Raw genomic sequence first — 20,751 nt, 5'->3', positions numbered from 1 at the left:
ATGAATTGCATCGAAGGGTTCTAAAAGAGCTTGTGGATGTAATTTCTGAGCCTCTGGCTATTATTTTTGAGAATTCTTGGAGAACAGGTGCCGGAAGATTGGAGGCAGGCGAATGTTGTCCCCATCTTCAAGAAGGGGAAAAAAGATGATCCGGGTAACTACCGACCCGTCAGCTTGACGTCTATACCTGGAAAAGTTTTAGAACAAATCATCAAACAGTTGGTCCTGGAACATTTAGAAAGAATGGATGTGATTACTAAGAGCCAGCATGGTTTTCTCAAGAACAAGTCATGTCAGACTAACCTGATCTCTTTTTTTGAGAAAGTGACTATCTTGCTGGATCAGGGGAATGCTGTAGACATCATTTATCTTGATTTCAGTAAGGCTTTTGATAAAGTTCCACATACTATCCTTGTTGACAAGTTGGTAAAGTGTGGTTTGAATCCTGTTACCGTTAGGTGGATCTGTACCTGGTTGACAGATCGCACCCAAAGAGTGTTTGTGAATAGTTCCTCATCCTCTTGGAGAGGAGTGACAAGTGGAGTGCCTCAAGGATCTGTCCTGAGACCTGTTTTGTTCAACATCTTTATCAATTATTTGGATGAAGGAATAGAGGGAATGCTTATTAAATTTGCAGATGTTACTAAATTGGGAGGGGTTGCAAACACAGAAGAAGACAGAAACAGGATGACCTTGACAGGCTGGAAAACTGGGCTAAAATAAATAAAATGAATTTTAACAGGGATAAATGTAAAGTTCTGCATTTAGATAGGAAAAATCCAATGCATGGTTATAGGATGGGGGAGACTTGTCTTAGCAGTAGTATGTGTAAAAAGGATCTAGGGGTCTTAGTGGATAATACGCTGAACATGAGTCAACAGTATGATGCGGTGGCTAAAAAGGGAAATGCAATTTTGGACTATATCAACAGAAGTATAGTGTCCGGATTACGTGATGTGATGGTATCGCTTTACTCTGCTCTGATAAGACCTCACCTGGAGTATTGTGTTCAGTTTTGGGCACCACATTTTAAGAAGAATATAGACAAGCTGGAACGGGTCCAGAGGAGGGTGACAAAGATGGTGAGGAGTCTGGAGCAAGTCCTATGAGGAAAGGTTGAAGGAGCTGGGGATGTTTAGCCTGGAGAGGAGGTGGCTGAGAGATGATATGATCACCATCTTCAAGTACTTGAAGGACTGTCATATAGAGGATGGTGTGGAATTGTTTTCTGTGGCCCCGAAACGTAGGACCAGAACCAATGGGTTGAAATTAAATCAAAAGAGTTTCCAGCTCAACATTAGGAAGACTTCCTGACCTTTAGAGCGATTCCTCAGTGGAACAGGCTTCCTTGGGAGGTTGTGGGTTCTTCTTCCTTGGAGGTTTTTAAACAGAGGCTAGATGGCCATCTGACAGCAATGAAGATCCTGTGAATTTAGGGGGAAGTGTTTGTGAGTTTCCTGCATTGTACAGGGGGTTGGACTGGATGACCCTAGAGGTCCCTTCCAACTCTATGATTCTATGATTCTCTGTAAGCACTAACACAACACATTAAGTGATACAAAATTACACAACAGGATCCAACCAACAACAAACTAAACACAATAGTACAGATCACAATCCTCAATAATGTATCCAAGTAACTTTGTGGTAACTTTGAAAAGCCCTCTTGAATCATTCAGTTTTGCATCTGCAGAAAGCCAGGAGAGTGGGAACCTTCCTGACTTCCTCAGGCAGGCCATTTCACAAGGTAGGGGCCCCAACAGAGATGGCACATGTATGGGCAGTTGCTGATTTTGGCACCTTCAGAAGGCCCTGCTCAGATGAGCAAAACTGTCATGGCAGGGAGAGATGGTCTTGTAGCTATGAGGGTCCAAGGCATGCAGAGCTTTCTATGTAATAGCCAGTATCTTAAACTGAGCAAAATAACTGGTAGGCAGCCAGTACAGTGACTGTAGAAAGGGAGTAATATGTGTGCACCATCTAGCTCCCAATAATAGCTGAGCTACAGCTTTCTGCACCATCTGGAGTTCCCAGACTGATTTTGAGGGGAGACCAGTGTACAATGCATTACAGTAGTCTAGTTTGCACACACACATACAAAGGCAGAATAGTTATTTACAGAACATCTTATAACGTATTATGGTGAACTCACACTCTTCCCTCCTTCATGCACAGGATTTTCCCTCTCCCCCCGCCCCGTTTCTTCTTTTCTGGCTGAGCAGCCCCTTTATCTATTTTCGTCTAATCTGAAGGCTTATGATTGTCTCACCCTGTCATGTTATTATATTTTGTTGTTGGCTCGACACAGGGACTTGAGGGAAGAGACAAGAGCACCTCCTTAACTTCCGCTTCTGAAAATGTTCAGAAATGAACAGAATATTTTATTCAATGTAGAGGGGAAAGGTCAGGTGGAATCAGCAGCAAAATGTCTGAGATGAATCAATAATAGCTCTGTGGTAACTTAGTAATTTCACAAACTCCATCGGCAAGTAAGAGTTCTAAGCTTTTCATAAAGTCTAGGAATCTTTGAGGTGAGAGGCTTTGGTCTCAGTGTCTGCTGGACACTCCAGTACTTAACTAAATCTTCAGGTTTCTGAAGGCAGGGATACACTACCAAGTACCCAAATTCCTTCTCTAAACAAATCAGGGATCACTCCACTCTTTAGAGCAGGGGTGGCCAACGGTAGCTCTCCAGATGTTTTTTTGCCTTCAACTCCTATCAGCCCCAGCCATCAGCCATGCTGACTAGGGCTGATGGGAGTTGCAGGCAAAAAACATCTGGAGAGCTACCATTGGCCACCCCTGCTTTAGAGCTATTTCCCTTTTCAACTGGGCAGGGAACTACTGCTCTAAACTAGTAGCTCTGTCCATTTTTCTGGCCAAATGGTCGGGATCTTCAGCAAACCTCTCACTCCTCTTTGCTGCCTTCCCAGTTCTCTATCAGAGGACTTTGGAGCAGTCCTTTGGAGCAGCCTGTTACTCAAAAGTTCTCTGGCTCTGTGAGGCATTAACTCTTCACAGCACATGGCATATTTATGCAGCACTTACGAGCTTTTAAAGCACAGTCTGTCACACAAGTTAAATAATGTCCCACCACCAAAAAAGTGGCAGAGAGAAGGTGGCACCTTAAATACAAACATTAATAATCCCCATAGATTTCTCTCTGGTAGGTGAACATGCAAATCCTTCCAGATCTGTGTTTCTCCAACAGCCAGCAGCATCCCTATTCTCTCTGCCTTTCCAGATGACTGTGAGGGAATTGTACTATGGCTTCCCTGCAAGGAGGAGGTTTCTGTAAGAACCGGGTGCAGACAATTTCTGACCACAGATGCTTTGATTCTGCTTAACTGAAGCCCTCCTTTGAATGAAAATCCATAGCTCTTTTTCTGGGGCATAGTCACAAATTTTACATTCAGGGATGCTTCAGTTGATTTGAGTATAAAGGGCTTAGTAGAGAGAATCAGCTTTTCATACTGAATCTACTATAAAGCAAATGCTTCCCACAATAAATACATATCCCATCACTAGGAAGGGAGCTTTTGTCGCCTGCTGCTGCTCTGGTCATGAGGATTATCCTTCATAAGAGCCTGGAATAGTGATGGGGGAGGGAAGGAAAAAGAAATACAATTTGGAGCCCACCAAGCCCTATCCCCTTCCCCCGCCCCAGCCTAGCAGCAGCTGCGCTGGGCATCTTCCATCTCCATGACAACTCAACTGTGGCTGGCTGCCCATTAGGTTACTCTGTTGTGGGTTTTTCTGCAAAATCTCCCCCCCCCTTTTTTTTTTTTTTGCTCAAAGATACATGCTTTTCCCAGCTTTCAAAAAATGGATTAGAAATTGGACCTTTCCACGGTCCTTTTTAAAAAATAGACACTACATTTTTTTTTCTTTTGGCTGATGGTTTCTTTCCACTTATTCACGCATGGAAGCACATTTCCTAAAGCCACAGTTATAAATTTAAAGCAAGGTGAAAAGAACAAGCTCTCCACATAGAGAGGGATAAAAAAAAAGTTTCTGAGTTTGTGGGGAGTCTCTCTCATTCAGTTCAAACTATTACCAAAGCTGAGTATGCACTATTTCAAGTAGCGACTACAAGGAATTTGGGAAGAAGCTAGTTGGGTTTGGGGGTAAAGAGGGTAATGGGAAATGTGGATTATTCTGAATGGAAAGATTCAGAATAATCAGAATGGGGAAAGTAGAGTTTACAGAAAGCAAAGGAGGAAGAACTGGAGTAAAAGAACAAGAAGCAGAGTTGAAAACAACTGGTAACAAAGGAGCAAGTAAACATAAGTTGGCCGTCTGTGTGGAGAGCAACCCATAAGTCATGCATAAAATCTGTTTGTAAATTTTGGACTCAAACATACTCACAGCCATGAACCTCTCTGAAACAATAGCAAAGAAATGAGTTTTAAAGTTGCTTCTTCATCATTATTTATTTATTCATTTCATTTATACCCCACTTCTCTTCCCTGTGGGGAATCAAAGTAGCTTACAACATTCTCTACTTCTCCATTTTATATTTCCAACAACTCTGCAAGGTAGATTAGACTAAGACCAGCGCAGAATCACCCAACAAGTTTCCATGGCAGAGTCGAGATTTGCACCTAGCTCTCCTAGATCTTAGTCTGACATTCTGCCCATTTGACCATGCTAGCACCATATATTGATTAAACCCATCAATATGTAAAGCTCTTGTGCTTTACTGTATTATAGGAGTTTTACTTCAACTGTCTCATGCATACAGGAACAGGATAGCCAGAACACAGAAAGGCAATTAGATTCATGCAGCTGAAAATATCACAAAGCCATTTTACAAAATCCACACTTTCCCCTACATAGAGGTGGAGCACCATTTAGCAACAAGCAGTGCATAAAGTGCATTTCGGCTTTATTTGGCACTATCAAAAGAACGTGTTGCCCTACAATAATGTTAGAAATAAGATGGAATCCTGAAAGATAGCATTAGGGTTAATACAAGGTAACTTTTTTGTGGTGAACAAAGTATACCTTGTTATGGATCTCAACCTCTTGAGCACACAGTTCATACTCTTTGCTGCCTGAACTATGCCACCTTGGGGATGGGATTCATGGGTCACACACTTTGGTTTCTGGTGGCAGCTGCTCATTTAGCTGTGCAGGTGAAAAAGAAATAATGCTGGTTATTTAATGGTTCACAAGGAGCAAGGGTACTACCAGGAACAAAGCAAGGATGCCTAGAACCAGCAGCTGCCAACTGTGCTAACATGGATAAGTAATCAGAGTGTTCGATGTAAGGCTGACTACCTGACATCACTTCTGGGAAAAACTAATAGTGACATCACACCTCTTTAACAATCACTGGAAACTCTATGGTAAAACCATAGAGGGGATGGATGTCACCCTAATGAAAACCTGGAAGTGCCATCAGTCATCTCTAGGAATCACCAAAAGTTTTACCATAGAGTTTTCTGCAATTTCTAGAGAGGTATGACATCACTCCATCACTTACTGCCATTCGCTCCCCATAGTCCCCTGATGGTTGCTAAGCTGGGCCTCACAACCCTATTCAGATCTCCACTCTGCCATTGAAGCTCTCTGGATGACCTTGCACCAGTCACTCTCTCACCCAGCACAGCCTAAGAAGGCTATTGTTGTGAGGATAAAATGGAGGAGAGAAGAATAATGCTGTAAGCCACTTTGGGTTTGAACTGAGGAGAAAACCAGGGTATAAAAAGACCCAAGTAAATGAATGTCTCAAGCATGAGCTGAGACCAGAAGAGGCACAACTTTTGCCCACATCTAAATGGACTTTTCTGTTTCATTAGATTTTTCAAAATATAACACAACTTACAGCATAGCACATTTCATACTTTCAGCTACAAAAAGAAAAATGCCTTACTACAGCTCATAAGATTCTCAATTAAACACTTTCTCTCTTAAATAATTTTAAAACATTGTAAATGATACCCAACACTCAACAAATTTATCTGAACATTGAAAATGATTTATCCGGGCCCTTAGCTAATGTGATTAGTTAATAAGGGAGTAAGGTAGCTTTCCACATCTGATGGAGCCTACAAAGGAGATTCTAACTTTTCCATTTTGCTGCTTTAGCTAGTTTAGCAGCTGTTAGCAAGCTCAAGACCAATTCTGAAAGGGCAGCATGCCCTTTTGCATAACCCAACAGAATATGTTAAAGGCCAGCAGCACCATTTTCCAAATGGATTGAATTTTTGAAGATAAATGGGTGGGCATGATTTTTTTGTCCATGATAAGCGGGAAACGATGCATCTTCCCACCACCAGAATGTGGCCTGCCGTGCCATTTACATTTATCTGCAGCTGCAAATTGAATTTTAAAATCTGCATTCATAGATTGGATATGTGCAGATGTCTCCCCTTTCCAGTACTCACAAGTGGCTCATTCCAGAGTGAAATGCATCCCTAATATCTCTTGGAAAAACATTGGAAGAAATGGAAGAGTTTTGATCACACATAAATGAGAAACAAGTGTGAAGCTGCTTTAGATTGCCATCTTCTTAACTGATGTTTCCATAAAGTTGAAAACAGTAAGCTTAGATTGTCAGAGTAGTAGCCCATTAAGCCTGCTTCTGTCTACAGTGAGTGGCAGTGACTCTTCAAGGCCTTTCCCAGCCTTCCTCCCTAAAATCCTTTTAACTGGGGATTCCATAGACTCAACCTCAGGCATTCCACATGTGTTCCATCGCTCACCTCTGGGGTCCTCTTTTACACAAGCATGGCTATACCTTCCTAATTAAAGATGGAAATTAAAAACGGTATTTAAGGTGAATTGAAGTGGTTTAAAGAATGAAATTTGAGTGTTCCTGTAGTTTAGGCTGTAAAAGAATTCTAGTGCAATCCCTAATTAAGGTACACCCATCTAAATGGGTCCATTGAAGTCCATTGAAAATTGCACTGTGTATTATCAGACTAAATCTGTAACCAGAATTTACAAGTATTCAGTTCTCTTGCAGGGAAAGCAGCAAGGAGAACAGTGATACCTGGATGTCCGTGGGGTTAACAGGCACTCAGCTGCTGATGCTTACAAGGAAGTGCAATCAGGGGTGAGGAATGAGCCAGTTGTCTTTCAGTATCAGAATACTGGAAGTCAATCAGTCTTGACAGTCCCACTGGGTTTTATACTATTCTGGCCTGAGTGTCTCCCACAGGCAAGAGACTGTCACTTATCAGCACACTGTCAGGCATGGGAAGCAGCAGCAAAGAGCTTGTAGGATCAAGGGCAGAACCACTTTCAAAGACAGAGGGGATGGCAAATAGTTTCCTTTGTTGTTCCCACTATTGCCAGTCACCACATCAAAATGAAAGATTATAAAATGAAGCCTAGATTATAAAATGAAAAAATGAAAGCCCTTCCCCCTAACCAGGAAGCCTGGCTACCTCTGCACTAGTACAGAAGTATAGCTTGGGCTTTCGTTGGAGGTGTGCCAACAATGCACTACTGATACATGGGACCTCTGCAAACAGAGGGAGGCTCCATTACAGCTCACCATGGTTTCAGGAGTCAAGTCAGTAACAAGGATGCTCTATGATGTACCAATTCTCAGTGCAGAGACCAAATATGTTGTAATGCTTCCTGTTCTTTAGGACCTGTCAGAGCTTCTACTACAAAGCCCTAGAAAACACAGATCACATTTCTTTCGGATAACGTCTCACTTTTCCATGTCTAAAGGGCTATACAAAATCCATGTCTAAAGGTCTAAACAAACAGGGCCAGCATGTGGGAGTCGGCGAACTAGGCGATGGCCTAGGGCAACAGCTCTCACAGGAGCACCTCTCTCCCTCTGGCACAATTGTCTGTGCCCCTTGGCCCCTCCCCTGCCACCCTCCTCCCTCCCTCCCTTCGCAGCACTGGAAGCCAGTGCCGCACTCTGCTCCACCCGGCCCCTCCTCCCCCCCGCTGCTGCCAAACCTAGACTGGTCCTTACCAGCTTCAATGTGGCTGCATGCAGCTTCTAAGTCTTTGAAGACCCCACGATAGGAGAGTTCGCTCCCCCTCACTTCCGGTTCCAGGAAGGAGGGGGAGCGAACTCTCCTCCCGTGGGTCCTTCAAAGGCTTAGAAGCCTTGCGCAGCCACATTGAAGCTGGTAAGGACAAGCCTCAATGGCGGCAACAGTGGGGGGGGGGAGAGTACAGCCTGGCTTGCAGCCCTGCAACAGAGGGAGGGCAGGGAGAGAGTAAGGATCAGCCTGGGGGGATGGGCGATGAAGGCTTTGCAAACCTCGGCAAGATGAGGGGGGACCGAGCATGCTCAGAATCAGTGGCTCTGAGTGCGCCCGCTGTCTTCCTGCTCTTCGCAAGCCTCGGCAAGGTGGGGGGGGGTGCCCGGCTCTCTCCTGCTTCAAAGCGGGAGAGGGCCGAGAATAGGGGGGCCCACATGCGCCATGCACAGCCTGATGACATCATCATGATGTTGTCAGACCGCGTGCGCTCTGCGCACAAAAGTTTATCAAAAACAGAAAAAGGAGGGGGCGGGGGGGCAAATTTCAGCCTGGGGTGCTGGAAACCTCAGCTCTGGGCCTGTATACAAAATACTGTCCAGATGATAATGACTCAATCTCCATTATTTATTTCCTTTGAAGAGCAAAAAGTCGCACTTATACACCATAAAAATACATCAGTCCTATGGTATAGCTACCTTATCAGAGTTCTATAATATAACAAATAAATATAATTCTCCAGAATTCTGTTATAAAAAACTGCATACCTTTCCCATATTTTGTTGACCAGAATGCCCATTTCTTAATGGCTTTTTTAAAATGGCTTGTTTTTATACTACGGTTTTTAAGCTGTCTCAGGCAGGCCTCTGAAGAGGTAGCATAAGAACATACTACATAAATAAATTTTCTGAAGGCCAGTATTTTTAAAAACCACTCCATTTAAGGAGGAGGTACAGTTTTCTTCCAAGGCCTTTATCTATTTTTCAAACCTGACCACTGCTCACAGCAACCAGCACATTCAATATAAACAGTATATTTTCCAACTAATATTCTATCCTATACTAATTAAGAATAAACATACCCAAATCAAAATCTGTTACTGGCAATTACATCCTAAAAGGATTACTTTTATCTCCACACCCCCACAAGAGTTCAAAAGCTGCATTTCCTTTTTGACATTACCAACATCTAAAATGCATGTATTGAAACCAAAATTGTTAGCCTCCATAGGTTAAAAATACCACCAATATAGGATCTCGTATTGTGCCCCTCAAAGATAAATACAGAAATTCATTAATAGATTTAAGCATGTTTCCCTGTATTCTAATAGAAATGTCCTTATTTATAGCTCTAACTCACATATGTTTATAAGAATCCCCTTGATCATTTTACTTAACATTTTATTCTTGCCAATCAGACTGTTGTATCTTATGTCCTCGTAATCTGGTTACTGAATTGTTAGCCACCTTAAATCTGGGGAAATAGTGGGATAGAAATGTTTTAAATAAATAAAATTTTATTTTCCCTGAACTATTTTTAACTTTCCACAACAATGAGGGGAGAGAAGCACTCAGCTGGACGGGGACTATGTCCAATTAAAACAGGGGTGACCAAACTTGTTTAATGTAAGAGCCATGTAGAATAATCGTCAGATATTTGAGAGCCACAAGACATGAACAAATATCACACATGTCTTTATTAAAACTCTTAATACTTGCACAGAAAGATAAAATACATATATATGCACTTTACAACACGATGATGTTAGAAGGAGATTTTAAAAAACAAAAGCTGGGAATAACAGTCTTCATAAGAAAAGCATAGGGAAAACTTAAAAAATATATACTTTTTCGCAGCAGTGGGAAAAGGAAACACACATGTACCATATACATCACCAACCCCAGTTTGTGTCATTATGCATCTCTCTTTGCCTTGACATCAAGGTTAGTAAATACAGTTCCTAAAAGAGCTATGAAACTAATGTGGGAACCCTGCATTGCCCTTTTTAATTCTGCCCCTCCTTCCAGTAATTCTCTCAGCTCTTGTGCTCTCTTCTCCCACTCTAGGTCTCCAGGTGACTTCTGTGGCAGAGGAGAAGAGATTGCAAGCCTGCCTATTTTCCCCTCCTTCCTTACTTCACACATGGCAGAAATAGTCACCTAGCTATGGGTCAGCACTCAAAGGCTGAGGTCCCAATGATAAGCAAATTTACTTGAGAGTAAGCCTGCATTAAGCTCCTCCTTGATCTCTGGGAGTCACGCAATATGTGTGAAAGAGCTGCATGTGTCTCCCGAGCCACAGATTGGCCACCCCTGAGTTAGAACATTTAGTCATGTTTGAATCAAATGGGATTGTCTCAATAGAAACCTCATGCAATGCAAGCACATCTCAATTACTAAGCCAACTCAGGACCTTGGTTTATTGATGGGTGTGTTTGTCTGAGCTAAAACAGAGGACTGGACTTTGCCCCTTCTGGCAACTGGCAGTCCATCTGCCCTGTAGATGAGAGGGAAAGAGACTAAAAGGGAGTTTTTAATAAGATTGTTCAAGACTTTCATCCTTTAGTAAGCCTGGAGGGAAAAAAATCCACCTTTTAGCCACTCTGTGTTGTATAGTACACTTAAAAGGGAATGGGTGGGTGGGATGGAAGTAGACTTTTTAAAAATATGCTCTTGTGAGCTTCCTCACTGCCCTCGCTTTCCTTGTCAGCGGAGAGGACCTCCAGGGTGGGGAACCAGGCGGTTTGCTGGCTGGCGAAATCAGACTTCTCCGAGAGGGCAGTTGAGTGTCACCGGCCTCCCTGACTCAGAGTCTCTTGGGAAGGCTCCCTGGCATGGGTCTCTCTCTCTTCCCCCAGCTCAGGCCTGCTCGTTCTGTTCCCACAGAGTAAATCTGCACATTCCCTCAGCAATCCCCATTTTATTCCCCTGCCTTTTCCCCAGTCCTCTCGGCTGAGCCAATGGTGTTGGGTCTGTCGAATAGCCTGCGAGACATACCTGGCTCTCCTTTCCTGAAGATTCTCCTCTCTCCCGCTCTGCCCAGGAGTCTCCCTCCTTTGCCAAGTGGGTCTGATTATGGCCAGCTTCCTGGTATGTCTTTCCTCCCTTCCTGACCCTGGATTGACCTTGCTTGATGAGGAGGAGGCATGAACGCTGGGCTTGTCTCCATTCTGCTCGGCCCCCCCTCGTTTCTGATCATGTCTGGATATGGCCCTAGGTCCCCTAACGCCCAGGGGCTTGCCCCAGCAAATGGGCTCGCTGCACTCCCGGGTTGCAAGTCCAGGTCTTGGCTTATCAGACCCGGACACTCCTCCCCCATTGGCTCTTCCTTGTGTGAGGGTGAGTCCTCGTATAGCTGAGAGGCAGTTGGCGTTCGTATTGGCCTTCCTTGTTCCATGTCGGATCTGGAACCTGTAAGGCAAGAAGGAGAAGTACCATCTTAGAACTCGGTCATTGTGTTCCCCATATGGTACATCCACTGGAGGGGGGCATGGTCAGTCACAGGCATGATCGGGTTGTTATTCTGGTAATACTTTAGGGCTCCTACTGCCCACTTGATAGCCAAGGCTTCCTTCTCTATCGTAGAATACGGGTGCTCCGCTGGGGAGAGTTTCCTACTTAGGAAGAAGATGGGATACTCTACTTCCTCTGTCTCTTGGGCCAACATCACTCCCAGTCCTATATCTGATGCATCTACCTGTAGGATAAACTGTTTCTCAAAGTCTGGGTTCTTTAGGGCCATGACCCCGGAGGGTTAGCTTTAGCTCCTGGAATGCTGTCCTAGCTGTATCTGACCAGCGGATCTGGTTTGGTTCCTTCTTAAGCCACCTGTCTGTCAGCACTGTCGTGTGGGTGGTGTAATGGGGGATAAACCAGCTGTAGTGTTCCAGCAACCCTAGGAACTGGCACAGATGTCTTTTAGTCTTAGGCTCCGGGAAGTTCTGGATCTTAACTACTTGCTCAGGGACATGCCGCACCTGTCCCCTGCCTACCATGAACCCCAGATACCTCAGTTCTTTAAACCCTAGGTGACTTTTCTTTGGGTTGACCTGCAGCCTTGCCTTATGTAGCACCTCCAGAACTTTCCTAAGGGCCTCCCAATTTGGGCTAAAGATGATGATATCATCAATGTAGGCAGCTGCATAGTCTTTACAATCTTTCAGTACCATGTCCACTAGTCTCTGGAAGGTGGCCACAGCCCCGTGTAACCCGAAGGGCATCCTTTTGAAGTGGCGAAGGACATTTTTTCCCTGTCAGCCTGTGCCACCGGGACTTGCCAATGCCCCTTTGTGAGATCCAGAGCAGACCAGTACTGGGCCGCTCCTAATTTGTCCAGTAGGAAGTCAGTCCAGGGCATGGGGTAGGCGTCAAACTTAGACATCTTATTTAGTTTATTTTTCATTTTAGTTTATTTATGATTTATATCCCGCCCTTCACACCAAGGTGGCTCAGGGCGACTCACAACACATGAAATCCAACATAACAATATTCAGTTTAGGCATTTACACAATTAAAACATTTAAAATATAAAAACATTAAAACAACGCAGAAGTCTAATAGAGCTACACTTAGTTTCCTATGCCGGTTAGTTATAGTTCCCTATAGTCCACATAGAACCTAATGCTCCTGTCCTGCTTTGGGACCAATACCACTCAGCTGCGCCATTCGCTCCTCGAGGATTCAAGAATGTCCATCTCCAACATATTGGTCACTTCCTTCTCCACCTCCTCCCACTGTTTCTGCGGGATGGGCCTCCACACCACCCTAGCTACTTGCCCCGAGGTCATTGTAATTGAGTGAGTCACTAATGGAGTGAGCCCCGGTTGATTAGAAAACACCTTGGGAGTCGCCCCCACCAACTCCCTCAAGGTGGCTTTCTGTCCCTCAGACAGCTCTGTGCTGAGCGTGGGTTCAGCCAGTTCCATGGGGGTCTTAATCCAGGGTTCCTCCAGTTCAGCTAGTTTCCCCAGGGGTTGGACCAGGGCTGCCAGATAGGTCCTCGGCTGCCACCCCTTCAGCAGGTTTATGTGTAAAGGCTTCCTCTGCCTCTTCCCCTTTCCTACCTGCACTTCGTATGTCAGCTCCCCTAGCACCCGCCTTATCGGGAATGGCCCATTCCATACCTCCTAAGCCCCCCAGGGGAGGGCTTTCCTATGGACCAACACTAGATCCCCCTCTCAGAAGGTCCTCAGTCGGGCTCCTTTATTGTAGTATCTCTTTTGCTCTGCCTGGGCTGCCTGTAGATGTTGGCGGGTCTCCTGCCCAGTCCACTCTATCCTGCCCTTCAATTGGATCACGTATTCTACCGGGGTCTGGTGGGGGGGTCTCTCATGGCCTGAAGTGGTCTCTCATGGCTGGAAGGATCCCTTCAGTGGTTTCTCATGGCCTGGATTGCACATATTAAAACCCACACTCAAGTTTTCATAAAAGACACAGCCTTATTTTCCCCTAGCTGCATGGTCTCATTGGCAGAAAGCAGTTGGGCTTGTAGAGTGTGTTTGGAAGGGCGGCTAGCACTAATCAACTGGCCTTCAGGAGAAAAAGGCAACTAGGCTGTTCTAGGAGGAAACCAAGTGATCTTCTTCGTGGTCTCTGTGCATCACACTTGTGGGATACTGCGCCTGCGCGGGTCCCCGATCGATCGGGGACCCGCGCAGGCGCAGTATCCCACAAGTGTGACTGCACAGATGACCACTCGAAGATCTACAGTTACAGGTAAGCAACCTGTCTATCTTCTTCGTGGTCTCTGTGCATCACACTTGTGGGATACTGCGCCTGCGCGGGTCCCCGATCGATCGGGGACCCGCGCAGGCGCAGTATCCCACAAGTGTGACTGCACAGATGACCACTCGAAGATCTACAGTTACAGGTAAGCAACCTGTCTTTATGATGGTTAGGTTACTGGGCTAAATCCAAGGAAATGCACAGTCAAATCCTTAATTAGTCATGAATGTCTCTGGATGGCAATCTGTTCTACCTCAGAGGATTGTTGTGAGATTAATAACGAGGAACTCCCCACATAGGCCACACCAAGTTCTTGGGAGTAAATGTGTGATGAACAGGAAGGTGGTCTCCTTTCAGATGCTTCTGGTGTGTGCTGGTTTACAAAAGGCAATCATAGGCTGTGATCACACACACTAAAGAATGCACTTTCAATCCATTTTCAATGCACTTTCCAACTGGATTTTACTTATGTGAACTGGCAAAATCCAGATGGAAAGTTCAATCCATTTTAAGTGGATTGAATGTGCATTCTTTAGTGTGTGATCCCAGCCCTATTTACATCCCTGCCACTCCCTTCCACGGCATAAGATTAGATGAATTTGGAATTTAGGATGGCTGAATTTATGCAAGATATAATGTATGAGACAAGCAGTCTTGTTTGTACATTGCAATCAATCCAGCAATCCAAGGGGAGCATAGCTGGCTTTCAGGCACTGCTAATGAGATGGGAGGAATGGATTTTGATAATGGTTCTCACATTCTGTTAGGGAAAAATGACATTCCTCTCTCTGGCAGCACATTCAGACTTTTGTTTTGGCCAAGGTGACCAAACCAGGGTGGCACCAGCAATGGCTGTTCCTATAAGCTTTCTGCAGCACAGTGCCTAAAGCATCACATCACATTGCCTTGCAGGGAATCTGATTTGACCATCCAGAGAACTCTTTTCACCTGCACAAGAACTCAACTCATCAAGATGCCACACAACCCTTCCTACCTTGACAAGAGACTTCATCCTGACCCTGGCAGATAATTTAATGAGCCTTTGGAACTGCTGCAGTTATTGAATGAGATGGTTTCATTTTGTGGCATCAGCAAGTTCCAAAGAAAAAAATGGGGGAAGTTTATTTAGTGCATCTGAATAATTTAAATGCCTTGAAGCTTCAAAATACAGCACATAAGGACACAACTATACAGAAGACTCACCTCAAACAGCTCACCAAGAAGAACCAACGAATGATTCAGGACCCTGGCTGACTGTGATTGCATATGCCTTATGAACCAGTGAAAGTCCAGATTAATACTTAGACTAGGAACACTCTAGACATCAGACTGCATAGAACATCAACATGAACTTTACATAAACTGGAGTAATTTCACATACAAAGTAGATTATTACATCTTCAAGTCTGTTTAAACTCCTACAGAAAAGAGAAGTATTCTGGATACATCATCTTCAGATGTTAACACCCATGGGATGGGACGGAATGAAGAAGTGGGCTGGACCTGTTGTTTTGGAATGAATGGATATGTGTCTTAGAGTTGCCACGTCCAATTCAAGAATACAGTTGATGCAGTACATGAACTGGAAGCCCCTTGGTCGTCACAAGGTCCAATATTGGACCGCTTCAGCCGACTCACATTGGAGGATGTAGACAGGGTCCTGGCTGCAGTGAAGCCTACTATCTGCCCCCTGGACCCCTGCCCATCCTGGCTTGTGAAGGCTTGCCAGGATGAAATCAGGGTTTCTCTGGGTGATATTGTTAACTTGTTCCTGACGAGCAGGACATTCCCAGAGAAATTGAAGGAGGCGGTAATTCGACCACTTTTGAAGAAACCCTCACTAGACCCTACGGTTCTAGCTAACTACCGCCCAGTTTCAAACTTATTGTTCCTGGGAAAGGTAGTTGAGAAAGTGGTGGTGGAGCAGCTACAGGTTTTCCTGGATGAAACATTCGCCCTGGACCATTCCAATCCGGTTTCTGCCTGGACCGTGGGACAGAGACGGTACCAGTTGCACTCACAGATGACCTAAGAAGACATCTGGACCAAGGCGGGTTGGTGCTGCTGATTCTTCTCAACCTGTCAGCAGTGTTTGACACGGTCAACTATGATCTATTGACCCACTGCCTCGCCGTCACCGGAATATGGGGAGGGTAGCCTTGCAATGGTTTTCCTCCTTTCTCCAGGGATGGGGACAAAGGGTGATGCTGGGCAAGCAGACCTCCATGCGACACCCACTTATATGCGGAGTACCGCAGGGAGCTATTCTCTCGCCCATATTATTTAACATCTATATGTGCCGCCTTGCCCAGATTGCCCAAGGTTTTGGACTGAGTTGTCACCAGTATGCTGATGATACCCAGCTCTATCTGTTGATGGATGGCAGACCGTCTTCTGCCCATAAACACCTGTCTGAGGCATTAGGAGCCATAGCGGGATGGCTACAGCAGAGCCGACTGAAGTTAAATTCGACTAAGACGGAGGTCCTGTGCCTGAGGGGGATGGGTTTGTGTACCCAACTCCCACCCTTGGATGGCACTGTTTTAGTGCCGACCCAACCGGTGAAGAGCTTGGGAATGATCTTGGATGCCTCACTTTCTATGGAAGCCCAAGTCACAGCGGCTGCCAGGTCTGCCTTCTACCATCTACAGCAGATCAGGCAGCTAGCACCATATCTATCCCCCCAAGACATGGCCGCAGTGACCCATGCAATGGTCACTTCCAGACTAGATTACTGTAACTCGCTGTATGCTGGCTTGCCCTTGAAACTGATCCAGAAACTGCAGTGAGTGCAGAATGTGGCAGCTTACCTGCTGACTGCTTCACCTATATGGGTGAGCATGCGATCTGTGGCCTGCACTGGCTGCCTATAGAGAACCGGAGCCATTTCAAGGTGTTAGTTCTGACTTTTAAAGCCTTACACGGCCTGGGACCAACATACCTGTGGGACCATCTTTTCCCATATATGCCCCAGAGGTTGCTTTGTTCAGCCTCCCAAGATAGACTGACTGTCCCTGGCCCAAGAGATGCCCGTCTTGCCTTTAACAGGGCCAGGTCCTTCTCGGTTCTGGCCCCAATCTGGTGGAATCAGCTTCCTATAGAGATCCGGGCCCTACCTGGCTTGCTAGCCTTTCGTAGGGCCTGTAAAACAGAGCTGTTCCACCAGGTCTTTGGGTGAGGCGGTGGGCATCTATCCATTAGATCGGTCAGCCTCCCCTACTGTACTCTCCTACTGCGTTGATTTGCTGCACTGTCCTGCTACACCATCTTTTCATATTGTTCTGCCGGACTATTCTGTTGTATTGAATATTGTAATTGGCTTTTTAATTATTATGCTGCTGTGATTTTATTGTGATTTTATTATTTATGTTGTGCTCCACCCTGAGCCCCTATGGGGGAATGGGTGGAATATAAATAAACTAATAATAATAATACATAAACTAATGTTGTGACTTTGGAATGTGGTTCCTCCCTGGCTCATTGGAGCCTTTAGGCCTGAGCTTGGGGATTCAGGAAAAATGGGCAGTAGGATCCAAATCCTCACTGCCCAGCTCCAATCACGGGCCCCCTGCTGGTTTGAATGATCCAATGGCATGCTAGCACGGGGATTTGAATGTAGTTGGCCCTGTTGGCCCAGTTCTCAGTTCCAAGTGCAGCCCTATACTATGCTGTATCTAATAAAGGAGCCATAATCACTACTCCCTTGTCTCTTCCATGCGTTGAACCCACTATATTATAATACTCAAGAAGATTGCTATAGCACATAAATTGTTTTCAAATTTTAATATAGAAATTCAGAGCAAGAGGTGTCAGTTATCAAACAAATGTTGCAGGAATGTTAATGTTTTAAGCATGTTTGTATTTTAAGAAAAAATACCCTTAGTTGTGTTTGTCTGTGTCCTTTATAACGAATTATATCTCTACGACCTGGCATTACATTTTATGATACACATGGTCTGGTCCAACAAGGTCCCGTTTATGTTGGATTCGGCCCTTGTACCAAATGAGTTCAACACCCCTGGTCTACACAATATAATAAATACAGCAAATTCCACAGAACAATCAGCACAGTCAACAACCATCTTCCTTATCTTCAAACCCCTTCCAACCTTCCCAGCAATTAACACAGAACAATGGTCACATTCAACAGCCAGTTTCCTTATCACTACCCTTCCAGGAAGCCCCACCAAACAATGGGCTCATCCACAAACCAATTGCCCTTTCATCACACCCCCTCCAGCCTACAAATAGCAGCTCTCCAGCAGCCCTGGCCCCACTCAATGCACAGCAGCCAAGAAGGTCTGAGCGCCTGCTCCGGCTGCAACACCACTGAGGATGTTCTCTGCAGCTGAGAACGAAACGTCTGGAAGGAAAACTTTCTCCAGTAGAACACGGCACTTGATCCCAAAAGATTCTACAAACCCTAATGATGTTACCAGCCGCGAAAACCTGAAATCTTTGATAATAAATATACATTTTGATAATATTTTATTTCAAGTAGCTTGACCTTTGAAACACTATTGGTTTATTTTAGGTTGAGTTTGTTTTCTCCTTTTTCTTTCTTGGTGATCACTTGTCCTCCTTTTGGGCTCACCAGTAATCTCTCTTAAATTCCACATAGCTTAAAGAGCTGCACTATGGCAGGGTACATAAGAGAGGATTGCATGTATGTATGAGACAAGGCCATCAAGAAACATTAAAATCAGTCTCCTGAGCTAGGCTGCTGAGAAGACCTAAAGGACATCTGAATTCATTAGAACAAGTGCGTGGTGAAATTGGAAGGCCTGCCTGATGGCTGGTCGCCAATTTTGATATCAGACACTCAGACTTGGCACAGTGAGGCTGTCCATGGGCCTAGGGCATGGAACCATTTTAGAAATCCACAGTAGATACACAAACCTGCTGCAGTTAGCTTTTGAGTTCAGAAGAAGGGCTTTAAACGTGATTAAAGATCCCATTCCTGAGATAATTGCTTTGTTTTAACTACTTTGAAAGGCAGAGTGGAAAAGACTGGGGAAGAAAATAATTAAACTGTGCTATCTGAAACAACCATCACACGCACGCATACAAACACACACAGAGAGAACAAGATAACAGGCCATGGATTAGTCTATATAATAATCGTGCCTATGAAAGAATTGCACAATAGCCTCATCTAAATAGATTCAGTTGTCACCCAGGGAATATTTTGTAATGACCTGAAAAAAGGTGTGTTTCATTCCCTGGTATGTTGTCTTGCATATGTTATAAAGAGACAGAGAAATAGTTTTAATTGTTTTGTACCTCTCAGGTGCTATTGAATTTCCAAGTAACAAAACAAAATAACATTTATCGAAGTGCCTTGGGAGTTATTGAAAATATTTTGGGTAAACGAAAATTAGAGCTATTTATATAGACACTATGGGAGTGATTACACAAGCAGTTTGGCCCAAAATAGCCACCCCTCCCCTCTGGTTCCCATGCCCCCAGAACGTAGCCAGGATTTTTTAGGTTGTAGACTTTATAAAAATTGGAGTGGCATCCAAATTTATAAAAATTGCAGGGGGGGGGGCAACCCTGACCTAAAGAGGTAGGGCCAGCAGGCCAGGCCTAAATGCTTCTCACAGCCTGCGAAAAGCATTGAGACCCTCTGCCTCTCATTCTCTCTTCTTGCTCAGCAAGCAGGAGCAGAGGTGGGGCCATTAGGCCCGGTCTTCCAGCTTCTCGCAGTCAGCTGAAGAGTTCTCCAGCCAGCTAAGAGAAGCAGAGACCACCACGCCACTTCTTGCTCTCCCAGAGAGAGAGAGAGAAAGAGAGGCGGGGCCAGCAGGCCTGGTCTTCCTGCTTCTTGCAGCTGGCTGGAGAACTCTCTGGCCAGCTGTGAGAAGCAGGGAGACAACCCGACCCATAGCATCCTTTCCCTGCAGCCTTCCTTCAAACTGCGTGAGAGGGGCAGCTTCCCAAGTGATTTAAAGGGCCCGCAAATCAGCTGGTTGGTGGGCCCTTTAATTGGCGCAGGGAGGCTGGCAGCTGCTCCTGTCATCCCTCCCACACGGGAGGGGGGGGTGCCAGGGAGGGTAGACCACAGGTTGGGAGCCCTGAGTTGGGGGACATCACCTGGAAATCCATGGGCAAGGCCCCCAAAGCCCCCCTACGGCTACTGGCCTGTGTGCCCCACTTGTCCTTACCTCACATTGAAATGACTCCACATGGATTAAATTTTGTTGTTCAGTCGCACAGTTGAGTCCAACTCTTTGCGATTCCATTGACAAAGTCACGCCAAGCCCTCCTGTCTTCCACCATCCTCCAAAGTCTGCTCAAATGTGTGTTTGTTATATCAGTAACACTGTCCAGCCATCTCATCTTCTGCCGTCCCCTTCTTCTTTTGCCTTCTGTCTTTCCTAGCATCAGGATCTTCTCCAGGGAGTGCTCCCTTCTCATTTGGTGGCCAAAGTATTTCAGCTTCAGCTTCAGTATCTGACCTTTCAGGGAACATGTGATTCAACCTGCACTTTTATCCAGGTTCTGATTCCCAGTTTCATTTGTAGTGTGAATGCACTTTGGCTGTTTCTTACAAGAAATGTACATGTGTTCACTGTAACTTGCAGGAGCTGAACTATGGGAAATCTTTTTTCTCAGTCTTTCTAGCCTTGGAACTATTTTGCCCCATTTTGAGGCCTCGGACCAGTCAGAAGTCACTTTCCTGTGTGATACATATGTAGACATGCCTATCCTTCCACACAACCAAACTTGTGATGTCTGCCATCATGGGAGTTCATGGCCATTTCTCTATTTACATTTTATGGAGTCATTCTAGCTAAAGGTATTTAGTATTTTTCCACACTGGGGGACAAGGCTGACATTCTCCTGTTATTCTGGGGTCCTTCTCTTGATGTAGTGGGTGGCCTAGGAATCCACATTTTATGCCTCACTTCTCCATGAAAAATGTGGAGACATCTAAACTACTTACACTAGCTCAATTAAAATATACAAAAAAACTCTACAGGTTTTACAAGAAGTGTTATTTCCAGCTAGCCTTTCTACCTCCATTGGGCCTAGTCATTCATCATCTTTGAGGGATGTTTTTGCAA

Source organism: Heteronotia binoei, chromosome 13, assembly GCF_032191835.1.
Source record: "Heteronotia binoei isolate CCM8104 ecotype False Entrance Well chromosome 13, APGP_CSIRO_Hbin_v1, whole genome shotgun sequence".
Classification (NCBI taxonomy): Eukaryota; Metazoa; Chordata; class Lepidosauria; order Squamata; family Gekkonidae; genus Heteronotia; species Heteronotia binoei.
The sequence above is the reverse complement of the archived record's forward strand: the minus strand, read 5'-3'. Positions refer to the sequence as shown.